Below are 24,314 nucleotides of genomic sequence, written 5' to 3' on the forward strand. Positions count from 1 at the left end.
AGACAGGCGAAATACCCTTAGACTTTAAGAAGAATATAATAATTCCAATCCCAAAGAAAGCAGGTGTTGACAGATGTGAAAATTACCGACGTATCAGTTTAATAAGTCATGGCTGCAAAATACTAACGCGAATTCTTTACGGACGAATGGAAAGACTAGTAGAAACCAACCTCGGGGATGATCAGTTTCGATTCCGTAGAAACATTGGAACACGTGAGGCAATACTGATCCTATGACGTATCTTAGAAGCTAGATTAACGAATGGCAAACCTATGTTTCTAGCGTTTGTAGACATAGAAAAAGCTTTTGACAATGCTGAATGGAATACTCTTTGAAATACTGAACGTGTGCAGGGGTAAAATACAGGCAGTGGAAGGCTAATTACAATTTGTACAGAAACTAGATGGCAGTTATAAGAGTCGAGGGGACGAAAGGGAAGCAGTAGTTGGGAATGGAGTGTGAGGGTTTTGCCTGGCCCCAATGTTATTCAATCTGTATATTGGCCAAGGAGTGAAGGAAACAAAGGAAAAAAATTGGAATAGGTATTAAAATCGATGGAGAAGAATTTGACATTGTAAGTCTGACAGAGACAGCAAAGGGCTTGGAAGAGCAGTTGAACGGAATGGACAGTGTCTTGAAAGGAGGATATAAGATGAACATCAATAAAAGCAAAACGAGAATAACGGAACGTAGTCGAGTTAAGTCGGGTGAAGCTCAGGGAATTAGATTAGGAAATTAGACACTTAAAGCAGTGAAGGAGATTTGCTATTTGGAGAGCAAAATAAGTGATGATGGTCGAAGTAGAGAGGATATAAAACGTAGACTGGCAATGGCAAGGAAAGCATTTCTGAAGAAGAGAACTTTGTTAACATCAAGTATAGATTTAAGTTTCAGGAAGTCGTTTCTGAAAGTATTTGTATGGAGTATGGGCATCTATGGAAGTGAAACACCGTCGATAAATAGTTTGGACAAGAAGAGAGTAGAAACTTTAGAAATTTGGTGCTACAGAAGTATGCTGAATATTAGATCAGTAGATAACTTCCTTTATCAGGAGGTATTGAATAGGATGTGGGAGAAGAGAAGTTTCTGGTACATTTTGACTAGAAGAAGGGATCGGTTGGTAGGACATGTTCTGAGGCATCAAGGGATCACCAATTTAGTATTGGAGGCAGCGTGGAGGGTAAAAATCGTAGAGGGAGACCAAGAGATGAATACACTAAGCAGATTCAGAAGCATGTAGGTTGCAGTAGTTACTGGGAGATGAAGAAGTTTGCACAGGATAGAGTGTCATCCAGAGCTGCATCAAACCATTCTCATGACTGAAGACCACAGCAAGAACATGCTAACTGAATGCCATAAGAAACAAATTGAATAGTTACAGCCAGTGTGTTAATGAATAATCACTTTTAAGAAATTTAGCCTCAATCTACTTTCAATTAACTGTTGTACAACATAGGTATCAGTATATGAGTAAAGTAAAGCAATTTAATTATTCCAGTTTGAGAATCAATCACTGGAAAATAATCGAAATCGAACTAAATGCACAAATTAAGATCGCGGAAGTTTTAATTATCTTACGTATAGCTTGGAGCACGTATCTCTTTGGTTTGGTACGTATTGTGTTACTTATTTCTGTTCAAGTCAGTGAAAAAGGCTCGGTTGTTCAGACAATAATATGAAATAAAATTTGCAAAATAAGTAACTGGAAAGTAAAAAAGTGCTTGCTTTTTTTCTAAATTTCTTGGATGACATTACATTGAGGCTCCTGAAAGTCATTGTTCACGTAACGATGTTCAGTACTAACATAGAGCTTAATTGCAAATTTTCAAATCATTTATCGATAATTTTTTTCAAAATTTAATGACAAACATAATGTAACAGTGACTTCTCAGTTTCCTTTATCACTACATACTTATTTAAAATTAGTGTAAAAAAAGTGACAACCTTCAGTTACCACGTCAGTGTTTGATAATACACGTTTTTTATTCCCATCACCTTGTACAGGATTTTTGTGTGAATTACCCTAGTGGGCTGGCGACTGTTAATTATTTCCTTTTCGTTCATTAGTGTAACTCTTGGATTCACGATCAGTGGTAGTCCTTTTCTGTTCTGTGTTGTTCGTGTGTAAATGCACAAAATAACTTCCATTTTTCCCAACTATAACGGTGTTCCGTTTAATTACGTTTTCATTATTAGTAGACTTTTCCATCAGAAGGGTCTGTTGTTCACTGTCCTCATCGATGTTATTTCTTCGGGAAAGATAGGCTTATCCAAATAGTAAAAATCCCTTAGGCATACATGCGATACATAGTCATATTTTATATCACAAGCAGGATAAGCCGATTAATGAGGGAGAGGTTACAACTTGATATTTAAGGCAAAGTCTGTGCCAAAGTTGACTTGGACCCCTTATATTAACGTACCACCGAGTGATTCTATATATGATCATAGGTCAGTGTACATCATGGTAGTTTGTTGTTCCAAGCCATATTCTGTGCAAGTGTACGACTATTCTCTGTTATAAATTCACTTGAAGGAATTACATTTGTAACTTAAGCTGTGGTAGAGGCAAGGCACACTTTGTACATGAGTACGCCTTAGTCATTGCAGGCGCTGATATTTCGTGTTGTAATTTCCTAGTAATCTCGTTAGCGGTGTTAAGCTTGTACCTTGTGTATCTAGTCGTTTCCACGATAAGTTAAAATTTCCTACGTCTTAGGTGCTCTCGTCCATAGCGTTATTTGCCTAGATTACTGTTCTGTTTTGATGTGTATTTGCAGAGTAGCGTTGGCAGCGGGTGATACGTTCCTGTTCTCTGGGTCGGGAACGGAGACGCGTTTTCTTTCTGCTGCGGCGGCACTTCCGTCGTCGCACGACGTCCAAGTTTGCGCGCAACCTGGTGCCTCTACCAGCCACGCCATGGTGGCTCATTTTAAGTAAAGCTGATCATTCGATGCGTGGCACGTTAGAGTGTCGCCTATTAATCGGGAACTATTAATCTCCTTGGTTGGCGACTCCATGGCGTGTTGTGTGCACTACGACCAAATAGTGGACAGAATTGGAAGGAAAATCAGCTTTGGCCGTATTTTATTGTTTTATTGCCAGCAAAATCGATTATCTCTGTGCTGTAATATACAATTAAAATTGGTAGGCACTGGTATCAAGCTATAACCGCAAGCTTGAAGCGATCACGTTATCTCGCTCTATGCTTGTGGTTATAGCTTCATACCAGTGCCTACCAATTTTAATTGTATATTGCAGCACTGAAGATGGTCACTAAGTGACCGAAAATCGATTTTGTTGGCAATAAAACAACATAACACGGCCAATGCTGATTTTCCTTCCAATTCTTTTAATCTCTTCTATTTCGGGAAATCACGAAGCTCTTTAGGTTTAAAGGGTGTTCTGCAAGCCCGAAGTTCCTCTTCGCTATAGCTGCTCTTCAACTACTAGTTTAAACCCTACCCCTTATTGCTACTTCTGGAGTGCCTTAAATTTTAAGGCCTTTTACTTATGAATATGTACTGTTGAGCCTTTCCTTTCATCCACAGTCATTAGCTAACTCTACTCATTGTGAAACTTGCTTGCTTGTTGTCTGTGACAGCTGCCTCCTGTACTACTCAGCTTATCTTGTATTTTGGCGAATTGTATCTTTATTTATGGGTCATTGTTAAGGATTCTGGTTATTGGGAGTCACCTTTAAAATCCCTGTTCTTCCTGCTTATCTTATATTTTGGTGAAATGTACATTTGTTTACGGTTCTTTGTATATTTTTCTGCTGGTGAGCATCTAGTGGGAGACGCATTTGAATTCTGTGACTTCACAGCATTGCTTGTAGTTTGAGGGCCTGCGTATTTTGTTGCTTAATGAATGAAACGTTGAGCTGTCGCTGTGGGAACAATATTTTTCAGTTCAAAGACAGCGAATAAAGGTTTGTGGTCAGTGAAAATCATAAATTTACGTTTGTAAATGTAATCATGAAATTTTTGGACTGAAATTATAATCGCATCCTACCTGATCTGATTGTAATTTATTTGTGAAACAGTCATAGTCTTTCAAGATAATCCAGTTGATCGTAGTAAACAACGATGTTGATGCAACAGACCAGCATTCACATCAATATTGAGTAATTTAGTGGAATCATATGTAAAACATTTGGTGTCAAGCAAACAGTGTTTTATTTGTATAATGAGCAATGGCATCTACTGTTCATGCAATGATTAACTGATCGAAGTTTCATAAGGGACAAACTTCCGATAATAATTTATTTGTTCTAATATAGAATGTAATAGGTTGAGGCCCTTGGTAGGCAGAAGGTTTTCGATGCTGCCAAGATGTTGCAACGTCAACTGTATGTCGTGTGCAAACATTACGAATCTTAAGTATTCAACTTTGCGTTGAAACAAAATTCATTTATTTTTGTAGCACTTCCAATTGCTAAGAAAATACTGAAAATTCTGTAGGAATTTCTATGGATTTGTAACTGAGGCCATTAATTTATCAAGGTAGTTCAAAATATTCACAATTTTCCAATTGAATTGTTCTAAATACCTGTGCAGCAACTCAGTGTGTTGACAATTCAAAAGGGTATCCTTCAGTAGAGAGGACGTTTGACAGGGCCTGAATATTCCTTTTTGCAGATATCGATGACACCAGTACAAAAACGGAAATCTGGAGAAAGCATCGGTAAGAATAAACCAGTAGCTTCTGAGAAACGCCACTGCAGAATCGATATGTAGGCGTGACCTGGGTTCTTATACCTGAGATCATAGAAAATATTGTCTAGTAGCCGCTGATTGCTCTTCTTGTCATGAGTAAAAAAATCACTTCAATGTCACTGACAATATTTTTCCGGTACCAATGCTCTTTGGCAATACACTTGGTACGAAGTGTACCCCAATGGCATTGATGTAGCATCTGTAGTACATCACAGGGATAAGAACTCCTGCCCCCCATGAACCATAGACCTTGCTGTTGGTGGGGAGCGTTGCGTGCCTCAGCGTAACAGATAGCCGTACCGTAGGTGCAACCACAACAGAGGGGTATCTGTGGAGAGGCCAGACAAACATGTGGTTCCTGAAGGGGGGCCCCAGCCTTTTGAGTAGTAGCAGGGGCAGCAGTCTGGATGATTAACTGACCTGGCCTTGTGACACTAACCAAAAGGTGCATGCTCTGCAGGTACTGCGAACGGCTGAAAGCAAGGGGAAACTACAGCCGTAATTTTTCCGAAGGGATGAAGCTTTACTGTATGGTTAAATGATGACGGCGTCTTCTTGGGTGAAATATTCAGGAGGTAAAATAGCCCCCCCTTCGGATCTCCTGGCGGGGACTACTCAAGAAGACGTCGTTATCAAGAGAAATAAAACTGGCGTTCTACGGATCGGACTGTAGAATGTCAGATCACTTAATCGGGCAGGTAGGTTAGAAAATTTAAAAAGCGAAATGGATAAATTGAAGTTAGATTTTTTTTGGTCATCAGTCTACTGACTGGTTTGATGCGGCCCGCCACGAATTTCTTTCCTGTTGTAACCTTTTCATCTCAGAGTAGCACTTGCAACCTACATCCTCAATTATTTGCTTGACGTATTCCAATCTCTGTCTTCCTCTACAGTTTTTGCCCTCTACAGCTCCCTCTAGTACCATGGAAGTCATTCCCTCAAGTCTTAGTAGATGTCCTATCATCCTGTCCCTTCTCCTTATCAGTGTTTTCCACATATTCCTTTCCTCTCCGATTCTGCGAAGAATCTCCTCATTCCTTACCTTATCAGTCCACCTAATTTTAAACATTCGTCTATAGCACCACATCTCAAATTCCTCGAGTCTCTTCTGTTCCGGTTTCCCACAGTCCATGTTTCACTACCATACAATGCTGTACTCCAGACGTACATCCTCAGAAATTTCTTCCTCAAATTAAGGCCGGTATTTGATATTAGTAGACTTCTCTTGGCCAGAAATGCCTTTTTTGCCATAACGAGTCTGCTTTTGATGTCCTCCTTGCTCCGTCCGTCATTGGTTATTTTACTGCCTAGGTAGCAGAATTCCTTAACTTCATTGACTTCGTGACCATCAATCCTGATGTTAAGTTTCTCGCTGTTCTCATTTCTACTACTTCTCATTACCTTCATTTTTCTGCGATTTACTCTCAAACCATACTGTGTACTCATTAGACTGTTCATTCTGTTCAGCAGATCATTCAATTCTTCTTCACTTCCACTCAGGATAGCAATGTCATCAGCGAATCGTATCATTGATATCCTTTCACCTCGTATTTTAATTTCACTCTTGAACCTTTCTTTTATTTCCATCATTGTTTCCTTGATTTACAGATTGAAGAGTAGGGGCGAAAGGATACAGCCTTGTCTTACTCCCTTCTTAATACGAGCACTTCTTTCTTGATCGTCCACTCTTATTATTCCCTCTTGGCTGTTTTACACATTGTATATAACCCGTCTCTCCCTATAGCATACCCCTACATTTTTCAGAATCTTGAACGGCTTGCACCGTTTTATATTGTCGAACGCTTTCTCCAGGTCGACAAATCCTATGAACGTGTCTTGATTTTTCTTTAGCCTTGCTTCCATTATTAGCCGTAACGTCAGAATTGTCTCTCTCGTGACTTTACTTTTCCTAAAGCCAAACTGATCGTCACCTAGCGCATTCTCAATTTTCTTTTCAATTCTTCTGTATATTATTCTTGTAAGCAGCTTCGATGCATGAGCTGTTAAGCTGATTGTGCGATAATTCTCGCACTTGTCAGCTCTTGCGGTCTTCGAAATTGTGTGGATCATGCTTTTCCGAAAGTCAAATGGTATGTCACCAGACTCATATTCTACACACCAACGTGAATAGTCGTTTTGTTGCCACTTCCCCTAATGATTTTAGAATTTCTGATGGATTGTTATCTATCCTTTCTGCCTTATTTGACCGTAAGTCCTCTAAAGCTCTTTTAAATTCCGATTCTAATACTGGATCCCCTATCTCTTCTAAATCGACTCCTGTGTCTTCTTCTATCACATCAGACAAATCTTCACCCTCATAGAGGCTTTCAATGAATTCTTTCCACCTATCTGCTCTCTCCTCTGCATTTAACAGTGGAATTCCTGTTGGACTCTTCATGTTTCCACCGTTGCTTTTAATGTCACCAAAGGTTGTTTTGACTTTCCTGTATGCTGAGTCTGTCCTTCCGACAGTCATATCTTTTTCGATGTCTTCACATTTTTCCTGCAGCCATTTCGTCTTAGCTTCCCTGCACTTCCTGTTTATTTCATTCCTCAGCGACTTGTATTTCTGTATTCCTGATTTTCCCGGAACATGTTTGTACTTCCTCCTTTCATCAATCATCTGAAGTATTTCTTCTGTTACCCATGGTTTCTTCGCAGCTATCTTCTTTGTACCTATGTTTTCCTTCCTAACTTCTGTGATGGCCCTTTTTAGAGACGTCAATTCCTCTTCAACTGTGTTGCCTAATGCGCTGTTCCTTATTGCTGTATCTATTGCGTTAGAGAACTTCAAACGTATCTCGTCATTCCTTAGAACTTCCGTATCTCACTTCTTAGCGTATTGCTTCAAGACTAATGTCTTGAACTTCAGCCCACTCTTCATCACTACTATACTGTGATCCGAGTCTATATCTGCTCCTGGGAACGCCTTACAATCCAGTACCTGATTTCGGAATCTCTGTCTGACCATGATGTAGTCTAATTGAAATCTTGCTGTATCTCCCGGCCTTTTCCAAGTATACCTCCTCCTCTTGTGATTCTTGAACAGGGTATTCGCTATTACTAGCTGAAACTTGTTACAGAACTCAATTAGTCTTTCTCCTCTTTCATTCCTTGTCCCAAGCCCATAGTCTCCTGTAACCTTTTCTTCTACTCCTTCCCCTACATCTACATTCCAGTCGCCCATGACTATTAGATTTTCGTTTCCCTTTACATACTGCGTTACCCTTTCAATATCCTCATACACTTTCTCTATCTGTTCATCTTCAGCTTGCGACGTCGGCATGTATACCTGAACTAACGTTGTCGGTGTTGGTCTGCTGTCGATTCTGATTAGAACAACCCGGTCACTGAAATGTTCACAGTAACACACCCTCTGCCATACCTTCCTATTCATAACGAATCTTACACCTGTTATACCATTTTCTGCTGCTGTTGATATTACCCGATACTCATCTGACCAGAAATCCTTGTCTTCTTTCCACTTCACTTCACTGACCCCTACTATATGTAGATTGAGCCTTTGCATTTCCCTTTTCAGATATTCTTGTTTCCCTACCACGTTCAAGCTTCTCATATTCCACTCCCCGACTCGTAGAACGTTATCCTTTCGTTGATTATTCAAACTTTTTCTCATGGTAACCTCCCCCTTAGCAGTCCCCTCCCGGAGATCCGAATGGGGGACTATTCCGGAATCTTTTGCCAATGGAGAGATCATCATGACACTTCTTCAACTACAGGCCACATGTCCTGTGGATACACGTTACGTGTCTTTAATGCAGTGGTTTCCATTGCCTTCTGCATCCTCATGTCGTTGATCATTGCTGATTCTTCCGTTTTTAGGGGCAATTTCCCACCCATAGGACAAGAGAGTGCCCTGAACCTTTATCCTGTCCTCCGACCTTTTTGACAAGGCCGTTGGCAGAATGAGGCTGACTTCATATTCCGGAAGTCTTCGGCCGCCAATGCTATATAGTGTGAATTAGCGAATTTCGGTGGCAGAAGAAACAAGACATGGCGTCAGGTGAATACAGAGTAATAAATACAAAATCAAATAAAGGTAATGTAGGAGAAGGTTTAGTAATGAAAAAAAATAGAAGTGCGGGTAAGCTACTACAAACAGCAGAGTGAACGCATTATTGTGGCCAAGGTAGACATGAAGCCCACGTCTACTGCAGTAGTAAAAGTTTATACGCCAACTAGCTCTGCAGATGACGAAGAAATTTAAGAAATGTGTGGTGAGATAGAAGAAATTATTCAGAATTCAGATAATGAAGGAAGAAGAAAATTTAATAGTGATCGGAATTAGATAGTAGAAAAAGGGAGAGAAGTAAACGTAGTAGGTGAATATGGATTGGGGAGACGAAATGAGAGAGGAAACCGCTTGGTAGAATTTTGCACATAGCATAACTTAATCATAGCTAACAATTGGTTCAAGAATCATAAAAGAAGGTTGTTACATGGAGATACTGGAGATACTGACAGGTTTCAGTTTTGAACTGTTAAAACATTTCCAGGGGCAGTGTGGAATCTGACCACAATCTATTGGTTATGAACTGTAGATTAAAATTGAAGAAACTGCAGAAGGGTGGGAATATAGGGAGATGGGACATGGATAACCTTGCATCTCCCAGCACTTACTGCAATCTACATGCTTCTGAATCTGCTTAGTGCATTCATCTCTTGGTCTCCCTCTACGATTTTTATCCTCCAAGCTGCCCTCCAATGCCAAATTTGTGATCCCTTGATGACTCAGAACATGTCCTACCAACTGGTCCCTTCTTTTTGTCAAATTGTGCCACAAACTCCTCTTCTCCCCAATTATATTCAATATGTGATATACCCATCTAATCTTCAGCATTCTTCTGTAGCACCACATTTCAAAAGCTTCTATCATCTTCTTGTGAAAACTATTTATCGTCCATGTTTCACTTCCATACATGGCTACACTCCATAGAAATACAATTTATAGACTCAGAGAAGGCTTTTGACGATATTGACTGGAATACTCGCTTTCAAATTCTAAAGGTGGCAGGAGTAAAACACTGGGAGCGAAAGGCTATTTACAATTTATACAGAAACCAGATGGCAGTTATAACAGTCAAGGGGCATGAAAGGGAAGCAGTAGTTGGGAAGGGAGTGAGAAAGGCTTGTAGCCTCACTCCAATGTGTATACTGAGCAATCAGTAAAGGAAACAAAAGAAATATTCTGAGTAGGAATTAGAATCCATAGAGAAGAAATGAAAACGTCGAGATTCGCCGATGACACTGTAATTCTGTCAGAGACAGCAAAAGACTTGGAAGAACAGTTGAACGGAATGGACAACGTCTTGAAAGGAGGATATAAGATGAAAATTAACAAAAGCCAAACTTGGATAATGGAATAAAATAGTAAAGGGATTTTGCTATTTGGGGAGCAAAATAACTGATGATGGTCGTAGTAGAGGGTATACAAAATGTAGACTGGCAATGGCAAGGAAAGCGTTTCTAAAGAAGAGAAATTTGTTAACATCGAGTATAGATTTAAGTGTCACGAAGGCTTATAAAAGAATTTGTATGAATTGTATCCATGTATGGAAGTGTACCATGGATGATAAATAGTAGATGGTTTCGAAATGTGGTGCCGCAGAAGAATGCTGAAGATTCAATGGGTAGATCACATTACTAATGAGGACGTATTGAATAGAATTGGGGAGGAGTTTGTGGCACAACTTGACAACAAGAAGGGACCGGTTTGTAGGACATGTTCTGAGGCATCAAGGGATCACAAATTTACAATTGGAGGGCAGCGTGGAGGGTAAAAATCGTAGAGGGAGACAAAGAGATGAATACACTAAGCAGATTCAGAAGGATGTAGGCTTCAGTACGTACTGGTAGATGAAGCAGCTTGCACAGGATAGAGTGGCATGGCGAGCTGCATCGAACCAGTCTCTAGACTGAAGACCACAACAAGAACAACAAGGACTGCTGGTAGAGACCAAATGGTCTACCTAGTAATCACCCAACTTCTTCACCCTTGGGAACTCGATATGAGGCTTTTAGCGTTAACCTCTGCTCTGAAATCTCTGAAAATGTGTAGAGAGTAAATCGGTTTCTGTGCACCCATGGTCAGTGTTCCCCATTGAGTACTGATTGTGTCATCCATAAACTCATTGAAGAAAGTCGAATTTGTGCCTTATTTTATTTTTTTTATGTAAAAGGAATGTGTTCTTTGAAAAATTTCGACACTACGTTTGGATTCAATGTAATGTGTGCCTGAAAATCTTTCATACTTCTTTCTGCTTCAGTAAAGAATATCGTCATATTTTGCAACATCTGTTTCAACGTTTAATTCAGAATGTCAGTTTTAACCTTATTTTACCTTTGTAATATGTGAACTCCCAATGCAGTGAAGAGACCCAGTCCTATGAAATTAGTTGCTCAATTTGAATTTACAAAAACCGTTGAAGCCTGTTCCGCAAATTGTTTACGTGCATTACCTACTCATAATGATCCCTTTTTCTGGAATCTTCTGATTGTTGTAAATGAAAACCAAATTTATGTCTTTTTAACTCTGGCTGTTGCGAAATTCTGAGACAGGGTTGTCAGTTTGAAAACTGATCTGCATTTCGTTAGTTTCAAGGGTTACAGAAAACATCTTGTTGTTGTTGCTGTTGCCTTCAGTCCTGAGACTGGTTTGATGCAGCTCTCCATGCTACTCTATCCTGTGCAAGCTTCTTCATCTCCCAGTACCTACTGCAACCTACATCGTTCTGAATCTGCTTAGTGTACTCATCTTCCGGTCTCCCTCTACGAATTTTACCCTCCACGCTGCCCTTCAATGCTAAATTTGTGATCCCTTGATGCCTCAGAACATGTCGTACCAACCGACCCCTTCTTCTAGTTAAGTTGTGCCACAAACTCCTCTTCTCCCCAATCCTATTCAATACCTACTCATGAGTTACGTGATCTATCCACCTTATCTTCAGTATTCTTCTGTAGCACCACATTTCGAAAGCTTCTATTCTCTTCTTGTCCAAACTAATTATCGTCCATGTTTCACTTCCGTACATGGCTACACTCCAAACAAATACTTTTAGAAACGAGTTCCTGATACATAAATCTATATTCGATGTTAACAAGTTTCCCTTCTTCCGAAACGCTTTCCTTACCATTGCCAGTCTACATTTTATATCCTCTCTACTTCGACCATCATCAGTTATTTTACTTCCTAAATAGCAAAACTCCTTTACTACGTTAAGTGTCTCATTTCCTAATCTAATTCCCTCAGCATCACCCGAATTAATTTGACTACATTCCATTATTCTCGTTTTGCTTTTATTGATGTTCATCTTATATCCTCCTTTCAAGACACTGTCCATTCCGTTCAACTGCTCTTCCAAGTCTTTTGCGTCTCTGACATAATTACAATGTCATCGGCGAAGCTCAAAGTTTTTACTTCTTCTCCATGAATTTTAATACCTACTCCAAATTTTTCTTTTGTTTCCTATAATGCTTGCTCAATATACAGATTGAATAACATCGGGGAGAGGTACAACCCTGTCTCACTCCTTTCCCAACCACTGCTTCCCTTTCATGCCCCTCGACTCTTATGACTGCCATCTGGTTTCTGTACAAATTGTAAATAGCCTTTCGCTCCCTATATTTTACCCCTGCCACCTTTAGAATTTGAAAAAGTGTATTCCAGTCAACATTGTCAAAAGCTTTCTCTAAGTCTACAAATGCTGGAAACGTAGGTTTGCCTTATCTTAATCTTTCTTCTAAGATAAGTCGTAAGGTCAGTATGGCCTCACGTGTTCCAACACTTCTACGGAATCCATACTGATCCTCCCCGAGGTCCGCATCTAGCAGTTTTTCCATTCGTCTGTAAAGAATTCGAGTTAGTATTTTGCAGCTGTGACTTATTAAACTGATAGTTCGGTAATTTTCACATCTGTCAACACCTGCTTTCTTTGGGATTGGTATTATTATATTCTTCTTGAAGTCTGAGTGTATTTCGCCTGTCTCATACATCTTGCTCACCAGCTGGTAGAGTTTTGTCACGACTGGCTATCCCAAGGCAGTCAGTAGTTCTAATGGAATGTTGTGTACGCCGGGGCCTTGTTTAGACTCACGTCATTCAGTGCTCTGTCCAACTCTTCAAGCAGTATTGTATCTCCCATTTCATCTTCATCTATATCCTCTTCCATTTCCATAATATTGTCCTCAAGTACATCGCCCTTATATAAACCTTCTATATACTCCTTCCACCTTTCTGCCTTCCCTTCTTTGCTTAGAACTGGGTTTCCATCTGAGCTCTTGATATTCATACACGTGGTTCTCTTCTCTCCAAAGGTCTCTTTAATTTTCCTGTATGCACTATCTATCTTACCCCTAGTGAGATAAGCCTCTACATCCTTACATTTGTCCTCTAGCCATCCCTGCTTAGCCATTTTGCACTTCCTGTCGATCTCATTTTTGAGACGTTTGTATTCCTTTTTGCCTGCTTCATTTACTGCATTATTATATTTTCTCCTTTCATCAATTAAATTCAATATTTCTTCTGTTACCCAAGGATTTCTAGCAGCCCTCGTCTTTTTTCCTCCTTTATCCTCTGCTGCCTTCACTACTTCATCCCTCAGAGCTACCGATTCTTCTTCTACTGTATTTCTTTCCCCTATTGCTGTCAATTGTTGCCTTATGCTCTCCCTGAAACTCTGTAAAACCTCTGGTTCTTTTAGTTTATCCAGGTCCCATCTCCTTAATTTCCCACATTTTTGCAGTTTCTTCAGTTTTAATCTACAGGTCATAACCAATAGATTGTGGTCAGAGTCCACATCTACCCCTGAAAATGTCTTACAACGTAAAACGTGGTTCCTAAATCTCTGTCTTACCATTATATAATCTATCAGATACCTTTTAAATTCTCCAGGGTTCTTCCATGCATACAACCTTCTTTCATGACTCTTAAACCAAGTGTTAGCTATGATTAAGTTGTGCTCTGTGCAAAATTCTACTAGACGGATTCCTCTTTCATTTCTTAGCCCCAATCCATATTCACCTACTATGTTTCCTTCTCTCCCGTTTCCTACACTCGAATTCCAGTCCCACTTACTATTAAATTTTCGTCTCCGTTCACTATCTGAATAATTTCTTTTATTTCATCGTACATTTCTTCAATTTCTTCGTCATCTGCAGAGCTAGTTGGCATATAAACTTGTACTACTGTAGTATGTGTGGGCTTCGTATCTATCTTGTCCACAATAATGCCTTCACTATGCTGTTTGTAGTAGCTTACCCGCATTCCTATTTTCCTATTCATTATTAAAACTACTCCTGCAGTACTCCTATTTGATTTTGTGTTTATAAACCTGTAGTCACCAGACCAGAAGTCTGGTTCCTCCTGCCACCGAACTTCACTAATTCCCACTATATCTAACTTTAACCTATCCATTTCCCTTTTTAAATTTTCTAACCTACCCGCCCGATTAAGGGATCTGACATTCCACGCTCCGATCCGTAGAACACCAGTTTTCTTTCTCCTGATAACGACATCCTCTTGAGTAGTCCCCGCCCGGAGATCCGAATGGGGGACTATTTTACCTCCGGAATATTTTACCCCAGAGGACGCCATCATCATTTTATCATACAGTAAAGCTGCATATCCTCGGGAAAAATTACGGCTGTAGTTTCCCCTTGCTTTCAGCCGTTCGCAGTACCAGCACAGCAAGGCCGTTTTGGTTAATGTTGCAATGCCAGATCAGTCAATCATCCAGACTGTTGCCCATGCAACTACTGAAAAGGCTGCTGCCCCTCTTCAGGAACCACACGTTTGTCTGGCCTCTCAACATATATACCCCTTCGTTGTGGTTGCACCTACGGTACGGCCATCTGTATCGCTGAGGCACGCAAGCCTCCCCACCAACGACAAGGTCCATGGTTCATGGGGGGGGGGGGGGGGGGGGAATATCTTGTTATTGACGGAAAATACAGAAGCCATGTAACGCTGCATCTGTAAAAAATTTTCCATTTCGCTCATTTTCGTTACATACTTTTTATTATTAACCACTGCAGGATGTTTAGGTGTCTGATGATTATATTGTTGGTTGAGCACTGTTTTGCACTCCTGAGCCCTATATTCGGTCTCCTTACTGTCATTACGACGAGCGTTCTGATCGAAACAGTAATCCCTTTTGTGATCTATGCAACGGCATGAATAGGATTGTAGCTGATCGTTCCTGGTCTTGTTGACTGACTGTTTCAGTCGAGTTGATTGAGTGCCCTGTGTTTTCCAATTCTGTGTGTGCCTGTTACCAGACCATGCCGGCTATTGCCTTGTAGTAAATACGCCAGTGTCTTTTCACTGCAATGCTTCTGCGGATGCATAGAGTTCTGTGCATGTCCAAAGTGGTAGACCGTCTTGTAAAAACAGGTTTGATAGGCTAAGTAAATCCTTTATTAATTTATTATCATTGGACTTCACGATACGCAAATCATGTGAGATTACATCAGATTTCTTACATCGACCATTTACATTCCCGAGTAGCTTCCTGTAGCTGAGTAAGCCTTATAGCTTTAATGGGCCTTCTAGAATCGTTTATGCCTTGCAGGAACCAGATGAACATTCGACATAAAATATTTCTCGAGAATGTTTTTTAACGTCCGAACAGGAGAAAGTCAAAGTTTCGTACAGTGACCATTCCTGAAGACGTTCAAATGTAGTGGGGCCCACTTATGATAGTAAAGTATTTTCGATCCCATCGTTGTGTATAATTGTTCCAGCCATCAACTTCCATATTGTATATTGTAAAGGGTGCCGGCAGCAACAGCAGTAGTTTTTGTCTTCTCCTTGCTCTCTTCAGCTGTTGCCTGTGAGCCACCATGAGTTCCAAGGCTACTGAGGGGTATTGTAATAATTGAAGTATGAGCTCTAGAACTATGAGATCCGGGTGAGTTGTCTCAAAAATATGCTGAGCACTGGGGTATACCTTCAAATACTTCCGCATCCAGTTAAACGGCTGCGTTTCCTACAGCCTCCACCGTGCCACGAGGGCGCAGCCCCGAACGTTCCCCCTCCGGAGCTCCGGCAGAAGATGTATTTAGTTCGAACATTCGTGCACTGACCCCTTTACAGACTTACATAATGGTCATTGTACTCAAGAGTAACAGTTTTGTAAATCTCTTGTATCTGTATTTGTACATTCAGATATACTATTAGCACCTGCATCTACATATGCAACAACAGAGACATATGTCATTTTCACTATTTGTTATTAGGTGTAGAATAAATTAATATCTCAATTATCTGTTCGCGAATGGCATCTGCTCTTCGCTAATGCATCCACTATAGAACCACACAGTGTGCAAAAGGAAGACGTAAAAAGGACAGTTTACAATACTCTCAAAAATCCTCCAGGATAGGAAGCGGATCAGCAGTCCTATAATCTATAACGGACAGGAAAATTTAAGCCACACAGAGCTGCCACAAAAATCGGTGAATCGAAACATGCACTCAGAGAGAAAATTAAAAATAAATTTTTAGTCTTAATACTGTTATTCGTTTGTTGTATTGGTTCATTTTGCTCATTGCTTATGTTCAATGATAATGTTTTGGGTATGCACTGCCTACTTGTCAGTGTTAATATATGACGAATATATCATTAATCTTGACATTACTCATTACCAGTGCCGGTTTGGCTTCATATTGTTTCATTGGGTCAGAGCACTATGGGACTTAAATTCTGAGGTCATCCGTCCCCTAGAACTTACAACTACTTAAACCTAACTAACCTAAGGACACCACACACATCCATGCCCAAGGCAGGATTCGAACCTGCGACCGTAGCGATCATGCGGTTCCAAACTGAAGCGCTTAGAACCGCACGGCCACACCGGCCGGCAGTGCCGGTTTCTGTTGGAATTTATCGTTATAAGCAATTACCAGTTTGCCTCCTCTTTGTGGTGGAACGGTTTAGCTGCATGTTGCTAATAACTGAGCCCAGAGTTCCACGGTAACAGAAACCTTATTTCCTACTATGATTTAGTAAAATGGCTGGCAGATTATACACTAGTACATAGCACCAAATAATACCCTTGCTTGACATTGCTCATCTAGAATAGAAACGTTGCAGCACAATAAGAAATAACCAATACATTCATGAAGACTACGTAACAAATCGTCAATTGAATTTTGTAACTGTTTGATACGTACACTTGTTGACCTACAGATAATACTACGAAATCTAAATAACTTTTGAGTCTGTTGGCCGTCAATGATGTAGTCACTGTGACTGAAAGTACCTTTTCTGATACTCATAACGACCCCCTTACTTCATAAAAAGTAACCTCTAAGTCAAAACCGTTGGCTCAATGATGTAGTCACTGTGACTGAAAGTACCTTTTCTGATACTCATAACGACCCCCTTACTTCATAAAGAGCGACCTCTAAGTCAAAACCGTCGAGAAAGGAATTCGCAGAACTGTACTCTATAGCATAACTGTAGGAACTGTACTGAGCTCGCTGCAAGACTGAATTGTTTGAGTATCCTCGACACAAAGTATTTTTGCGTTTTGGCAGAAAGAACGCATATCCCAGCAACTAATGGGTGGAAGCAGAGCAGTTTACTGTTGACAGTACTCTCTTTGGCGGATGGAAACACCCTGCCACTAATGGACCCAGACTGAGTAGTTCATTGTTGACAGCACACTCTTTGGCTGATGAAGACAAGGTCGTAGGATTTTGAGCCGTGTTCTTCCATATTTCCACGGCTCGTTTCCTGGGCGTTGTGGGAAGGCAATATTTTAGGTAATCGACAGCGTTTGGGCGCGATCGGGCTCTAGCATCTCATTGCTATTGCTTCACTTCTATTTTGTTTTTCCGCGGTTGTTCAGGGTGGGTATTTTATGAAGCTCTTTCGTTTGACCTTCCGCCCGTAGTGTACCCACTATCGATTGCGGTTTATGTCTTTGGTGTACTTAGAAACCGTAGGTTGGTAACACGACCAACTCACGTGTTTACTGCAGCAGACTCTTTGGCCTATACTATTAATAGGCGAGCTCGGTCACGCTGGTCGAGGTTGTCGCGCAGTGGCCTTCGTGTCTGCTCTGGTGACGTCGACATCCTGCCTTCCGGGTACGGGGTTGTTATCGAACCCGCACTTCTATCCGTGGTTGAACGCCGGCCTGGTTGGGTCCCTCTGCCCGCTCTTGTCCGCGGGAGGCGGATGGCAGTCTAATCATCGCCTGCGTTGACGAAGGCAAACAAACAGTAACCATCATGAGGCGGTGGAGCCGCCGTTTGGCGAGGGTTTGAGTCCGGGAGCAGTTCGGCTGGGTCGGTGTCTGCCGGGACGACTGGGAACGGCTCTGAATTGTGCACAGAAGTCCCGGACAAACGTCGACGTGCTTCGAGCGAAAGGAGAAAATAAGTTAAGTGTGAATGTTTCAAGTTGATCGTCCTTTGGGATTGACTTCATCCAGTCGTCTTTCCCGCCTTGTGGCTACCGCTATCGGAATCATTTGTTCTGTTCAGTGGTGCAATTATGACACTGCAGATTCCTCCACGCATCGTTGCTAACCGGTGTAGTGGTGTATTTTGGTAGTTATTTGTGTACTTTTGCACTTCTATATTTTGGTAGTTCATTCTCCCGTCCTGTGGTTGCAGAATTTCAGGTGGGGAATTAGTTCTTTGTATCCCAGGATCTTGTGCTGTATTATTAAGGGTAATTCTAGTTCAGTCTCATGTTCTGTTAATCGCTGGGTACATGTGTCCGCCACACACTTTGAACGGTATTTATTTTGAGTTGCACAGACGGTAGTTGGGGGTTGGAGTCCTGTCACGAAGCTGATACAGGGTCACACTGGTTTCGCCTTGTCAGTTGGAGGGTGTTGCCTTAGAGGTTTGTTAACATTGGCATGTGACCGTTGTCTAGCGCTACCGGACCTAAAGAAGAACATTGTGCTGATTAGGGAATGTTTTTACACGTTCTTGTTTTCAATTCGATACCTGTATTTGAGAAGGCAACCGCATCAAGTAAGATCTCTTCTGAAGCTATGCTAGATCTTGCGCTCTTGGGATTTTGTTTTGATCACGACTATTTGGGTGTCCGGTATATGGAACTGTGTTGTTAATGTTTGGCTTGAACAGCGGATACGCGGCTAGTTTAGTACGTGTAGTGCCATGGCTTCCTCGTGAAGGCGTGCCCGCTACATTGCTATTGTGTCTCCTCAAAGTGTAATTCCCACCCCTTTGTTAAAAGGGAGTAAGGAAAAATAACTTTACAAATACCTTGTATTTGCGTTAACTATCTTACCTGTCGCTTAAGTAAATATCTGTTCAGTGATTAAGCCAATGGAAGCACCTATCCTAAAAGCAACTAGCGCACTTCTGTTATGATGGCCCTCATGCCTATTCTGGACCGGAAGGTTGTATGAACAGGCTTACATGCTCCGTATCGAACTTCTGATGTTGTTTTTTGAGCGATTGTCGATTATTAAAACTGATTATAGTGCAATCACTTTAATTTACCTACCGTGTTTATAAGTTATTAATGTGATTGGCTGGAATGTAATAGGAAAGTTTTAGGACCATAGGTTGTCCAGGTGGAAATTTTGGAGCCATGCTGTGTAGCGAATTCAAGTTTTTATGTTTTATACTGAAATGAGAATTTAAATGTCGTAAACCCACGCTTGGTGATAATTAATTAAAAATTTAAGAGAGCGTTCACTTAGCGCTTACTTATTTGTTGTATTATTATTATTTTTAAATATTATAATAGGCGTTTTAATTTCTTAAATTAAAGCCTTTCCAATTCGAAACTGGTGGCCCTCCCATTTTAGGCAACGGTAAGTATCGAAGCAGGATTTACGTAGTTCATGTTATGTGTTGTATGTTATGGTTAAAATGGCTCTGAGCACTATCGGACTTAACATCTGTGGTCATCAGTCCCCTAGAACTTAGAAGAATTAAACCTAACTAACCTAAAGACATCACACACATCCCGAGGCAGGATTCGAACCAGCGACCGTAGCAGTCGCGCGGCTCCGGACTGAGCGCCTAGAACCGTATGTTATGAATAAATTATTTATGTGTTAAATCACGTCTGATATGTCAGTTGCTTGGCTCCGTCCACACCTTGGCTGTAGTCGTTTAATATTAAATGATCAGACCACCGTTCTAGATTCGTCATTTATCGACGTAGAAAAAGCTTTCGACAGTGAAAAAGGTACAAGATGTTCGAAAATCTGAGGAAAATAGGAGTATGCTATAGCGAAAGGCAGATAATATTCAATATGTGCAAGAACCAGGAGGCGGCATTCAGACTCGAGGACCAAGAAGGAAGTGCTCGTATCAGAAGTGATGTAAGACAGGGATGCAGTCTTTTGCCCCTAGTGTTCAAGATTTAGAATATACAGTACTGGATATAAAATAAAGGCTAAGTGTGAGATTAATGTTGTGATTCGCAGGTTGCCAACGGTGTTACTTTAGGAGTCCGAAATGCACGCGTTATAGATCACGCAGGCTGGCGTGAGGTCTGGAACATGACAAGGGAACTAGAATTGAGAAAAAGAAAAACGGACGTAGCTGGTGGAATACTTTAATCCATAATGACGAGCGTCGCTCTTTATGGTACATGATTCACAATTTAAATAGTACGGATTCTGGCGCCTTGCTATGTCGTAGCAAACAACGTAGCTGAAGGCTATGCTAACTATCGTCTCAGCAAATGAGAGCGTAGAAGTCAGTGAACCATCGCTAGCAAAGTCGGCTGTACAACTGGGGCGAGTGCTAGGAAGTCTCTCTAGACTTGCCGTGTGGCGGCGCTCGGTCTGCAATCATTGATAGTAGCGACACGCGGGTCCGACGTATACTACCGGCCCGCGGCCGATTTAAAGGCTACCACCTAGCAAGTGTGGTGTCTGGCGGTGACACCACCAGTAACATTCAGAGTTAAAAGATATAATGATATTCGCTGACAACATTGTCATCACAGTGAAAATGAAGAACAAATACAAGACCTGTGGGATGCAAAGGGGTGGCTGCTGAATAAATAACATGGATAGAGAGTAGATCGCATAAAGACAAGAGTAACGGAAGTAGGAGCACTGAGAATTTCGAGACAATTAACATCATAATTGGTGATCACGAGGTAGATGAAGTTAATGATTTCGGCGACATTGGAAGCAATATGGCCCGTGACGGATATAGAAAGCAGGCTAGCTGACGGGAAGAGGGCTTTCCCGGCAAATAGAAGTCTACTGATATCAAGGTGAGTCCTTAATTTAAGGAAGAGATTTCTGTGAATGTATGCCTGGAATACAGCTTTGTGTGGTAGTGAATCATGGACAGTGAGAATGCTGACAAAACCGAAAGTTGGTTGCACTGATAAGAAAAGGAATGAGGAGGTCCTCTGCAGAATAGGTGAAGATGTGTGCGAGTGGGACACACAGACAATAATTAAGGACACGAAGACTCGTCGCGTTTTAAAATGGCAACCAACTGCTGATCATATCAATTAAGATGGATATAGGCTTTTAGGAAGTCCCTGCATTACTGTTAGTATGGATCGTTCGCCCTACAGACGTAAGAGGTTGGCATACATTACTTTCCTTGTTCCATCGTCCGTTCCATACTAGCTAATACATTCTCTCGGCTATTACGTATTGTAGTAGACAACGGGATTCTCTGTTGGATAAGCAATACATGTTGTACACTCGTTGATAAAGTGTATAAATATTATATCGACTTTTTTTAGAATTAATCAGCCGTATGCGAATCTTAAACGATTGCAAAAACACACTTAATCTCTCAGCAACAAATAAACCTGATTTACTAACGAGCATCAAAACGGATACAGGGCTGTTTGAACACAGGGTTGTCGTAGCGAGATTGAATTTCGTACCTCCAAAATATTTCTAAATTAAATAAAAAATATAGATATTCACAAATGCAGAGAAAAATTCACTTGACACTTTGCTCAGAGACGATCTAAACTGCTTCCAAATTATGTAAGTGTAGGCCAGATGTGGCCTGAATTCAAAGAAAATGGACAGCAATTAAGAGATCTATACCAAACAAATTAACAAACGATGGAGCTGATCACCTTGGTACACAAAACAAGTCAGAATACTGTTGTAGAAACAACAATAAAAGCATGCCAGATTCAAACGATCACAAGATCTCCAAGATAGGCTATCTGTTACTGAATCTCAATATTAAGCTCGGACTTCAACGAGAGAGCTTATAATAGTTTCTAGAATGAAACAGTTCACGAAACCTGCGAGAAAATCCCAAGACATTCTCGTCTTATGCAAAATATGCTACCGGCAAGACACAGCCAATGCCTTCTCAGCGGAATAGCATTGGAAATACTACCGATGACAGTGGTGCCGAAGCAGAGTTACTAAACACAGCGTTCCATAATTCTTTTACCAAAGAAGAAGTAAATCTTCCAGATTTGAACTAAGAACAGCTGCCAACATTAATAACTTGCAAGAAGATACCCTCAGAGTAGTGAAGCAACTTAAATCACCTAATAAAAGTAAGTCATCCGATTCAGTCTGTCACCAATCACGTTCCTTTCAGAGTATCTTGATGCAGTATCTCCATGCATAACAATCATAATCAGCCGCTCGCTCGACGAGTTACCCATGTGGAAAAACTGGATGGTTGCACAGTCACACCATTATTCAACCAAGGTTGTAGCAGTAATTCATTAAATTAGAGGCACAATCATTAACGCCAATATGAGCAGGAGTTTGGAACATATTTTGTTTTCGAACATTATGAATTACCTAGAAGAGAATGGTCTATTGACACACAGTCAACACGGATTTAGAAAACAGTGCTCCTCTGAAACACAACCAGATCTTCACTCACATGAAGGGTTGAGTAGTACTGACACAGGATTTCCAATTGATTTCGTATTTCTATATTTTCAGAAAGCTTTTAAAACTGTACCTCACAAGCAGCTTGTAGCAAAATTGCTTGCTTATGGAATATCGTCTCAGTTATGTGACTGGGTTAGTGATTTTCTGTCAAAGAGTTCCGGCTAAAACAGAAGTGATATCTGGCGTTTCCCAAGGTAGGGCTATAGGCACTATGCGGTTACTTATCTATATAACCAATTCAGGAAACCATCTAAGTACCCGTCTTAAGTTGAAACTTCCTGTGTGCCCTACCGAGACTCAAACTCGGGACCTTTGCCTTTCGCGGGCAAATGCTCTACCATCTGAGCTAACAAATCAAGACTTACGCCCGGTCCTCACAGCTTCACTTCTGCCAGGATCTCGTCTCCTACCTTCCAAACTTTACAGTAGCTCTCCTGCGAACCATGCAGAACTAGCACTCCTCTTTCGGAATATTGCTGCGCGGTGTTGGATCATCACCAGGCAGAATTCGCAGAGTGCATCGAGAAAGTTCAAAGAAGAGCAGCACGTTTTGTGTTAACGAGAAGTTGGGGAGAGAGTGTCACTGGCATCATACAGGATTTGCGGTGGATGTCGTTGAAACAAAGGCGTTTTTCCTTGCGGCGGAATCTTCTCACGAAATTTCAGTCACCAAGTTTTTTTCTCCGAAAGCGAAGTTACTTTGTTGACGTGGACTTAAATATGGAGAAGCGATTATCATAATAAAATATGGGAGGGCAGAGCTTGCACGAAAACGTAGGGTAGTTCGGATTTTGCACGCTGTTCGAGATTGGAATAATAGATAATTGTGGTGAAGGTGGTTCGATGAAAGGCTCTGACAGGCACTTCAGAGTGATTTGCAGTGTCCATATAGATATAAATGCAGATAAGGTGATTTTTGTGAGGTATGAATAACATAAGATTACCTGCAGCAGAGAACTGGAGGTCGGACATAAGTGTACATCCGCAATGAATCACCCATTTAGGCGCATCAGTTATATTTATGCATGGTGTCTGTTCTTTTGGATATGTGCGAAAGAACAGGCACAATTATTCATATAAATGCTCATCACTTTCTCATTCTCAAACACACCCAATTATGTCCTGGATATCTCGCACTCACTTAATATGCATTTCTCACAAGTGTTTGCTAAATAAAATATATTACTAGTTGCCTGTATCTTATTTGTCAGTCTGGGAATAAAATTTTTGAACACACTCTATCGTGTATATCTTCTCTTCACGGAGAAAGCTTTTTAAGTGGATGGGCATTTTACTGTATTATCTGACTGTCAAGCGTTCTGTGATATTTGGAAGTTACTCATTTCTTTATTTGCTAGCTGTGCGATATCATCGGCTGGAGTTGGCTCTAACAGAATAGATGTATCATAGGGACTGCTACCATTCAAGGTACTGTAAGCGTCTTGCATCAATTCTTTCCACCCCGAACTAGTTGGGAGCTCACAAGAATATGAACACGGAAATAGATGAGAACGTGTGTAGAAGACTGTAACAAGGTATATTACATTTATCTGCTCTATTATTACTATAGCCCTAATAGCTCTCGGAAAATCCGAACACCGCCTCCATTCGCTTCCTCCTACGTCATGTTACTAATGACACTGATAGATGCAGGTCAGGAAGTACCAGTGTATCTTAAATTTGTGATAGACGTGGAAAAAAACCTGTGGTTAAGTAAGTACTGATATA

This window comes from Schistocerca gregaria, chromosome 4, assembly GCF_023897955.1.
Source record: "Schistocerca gregaria isolate iqSchGreg1 chromosome 4, iqSchGreg1.2, whole genome shotgun sequence".
NCBI lineage: Eukaryota > Metazoa > Arthropoda > Insecta > Orthoptera > Acrididae > Schistocerca > Schistocerca gregaria.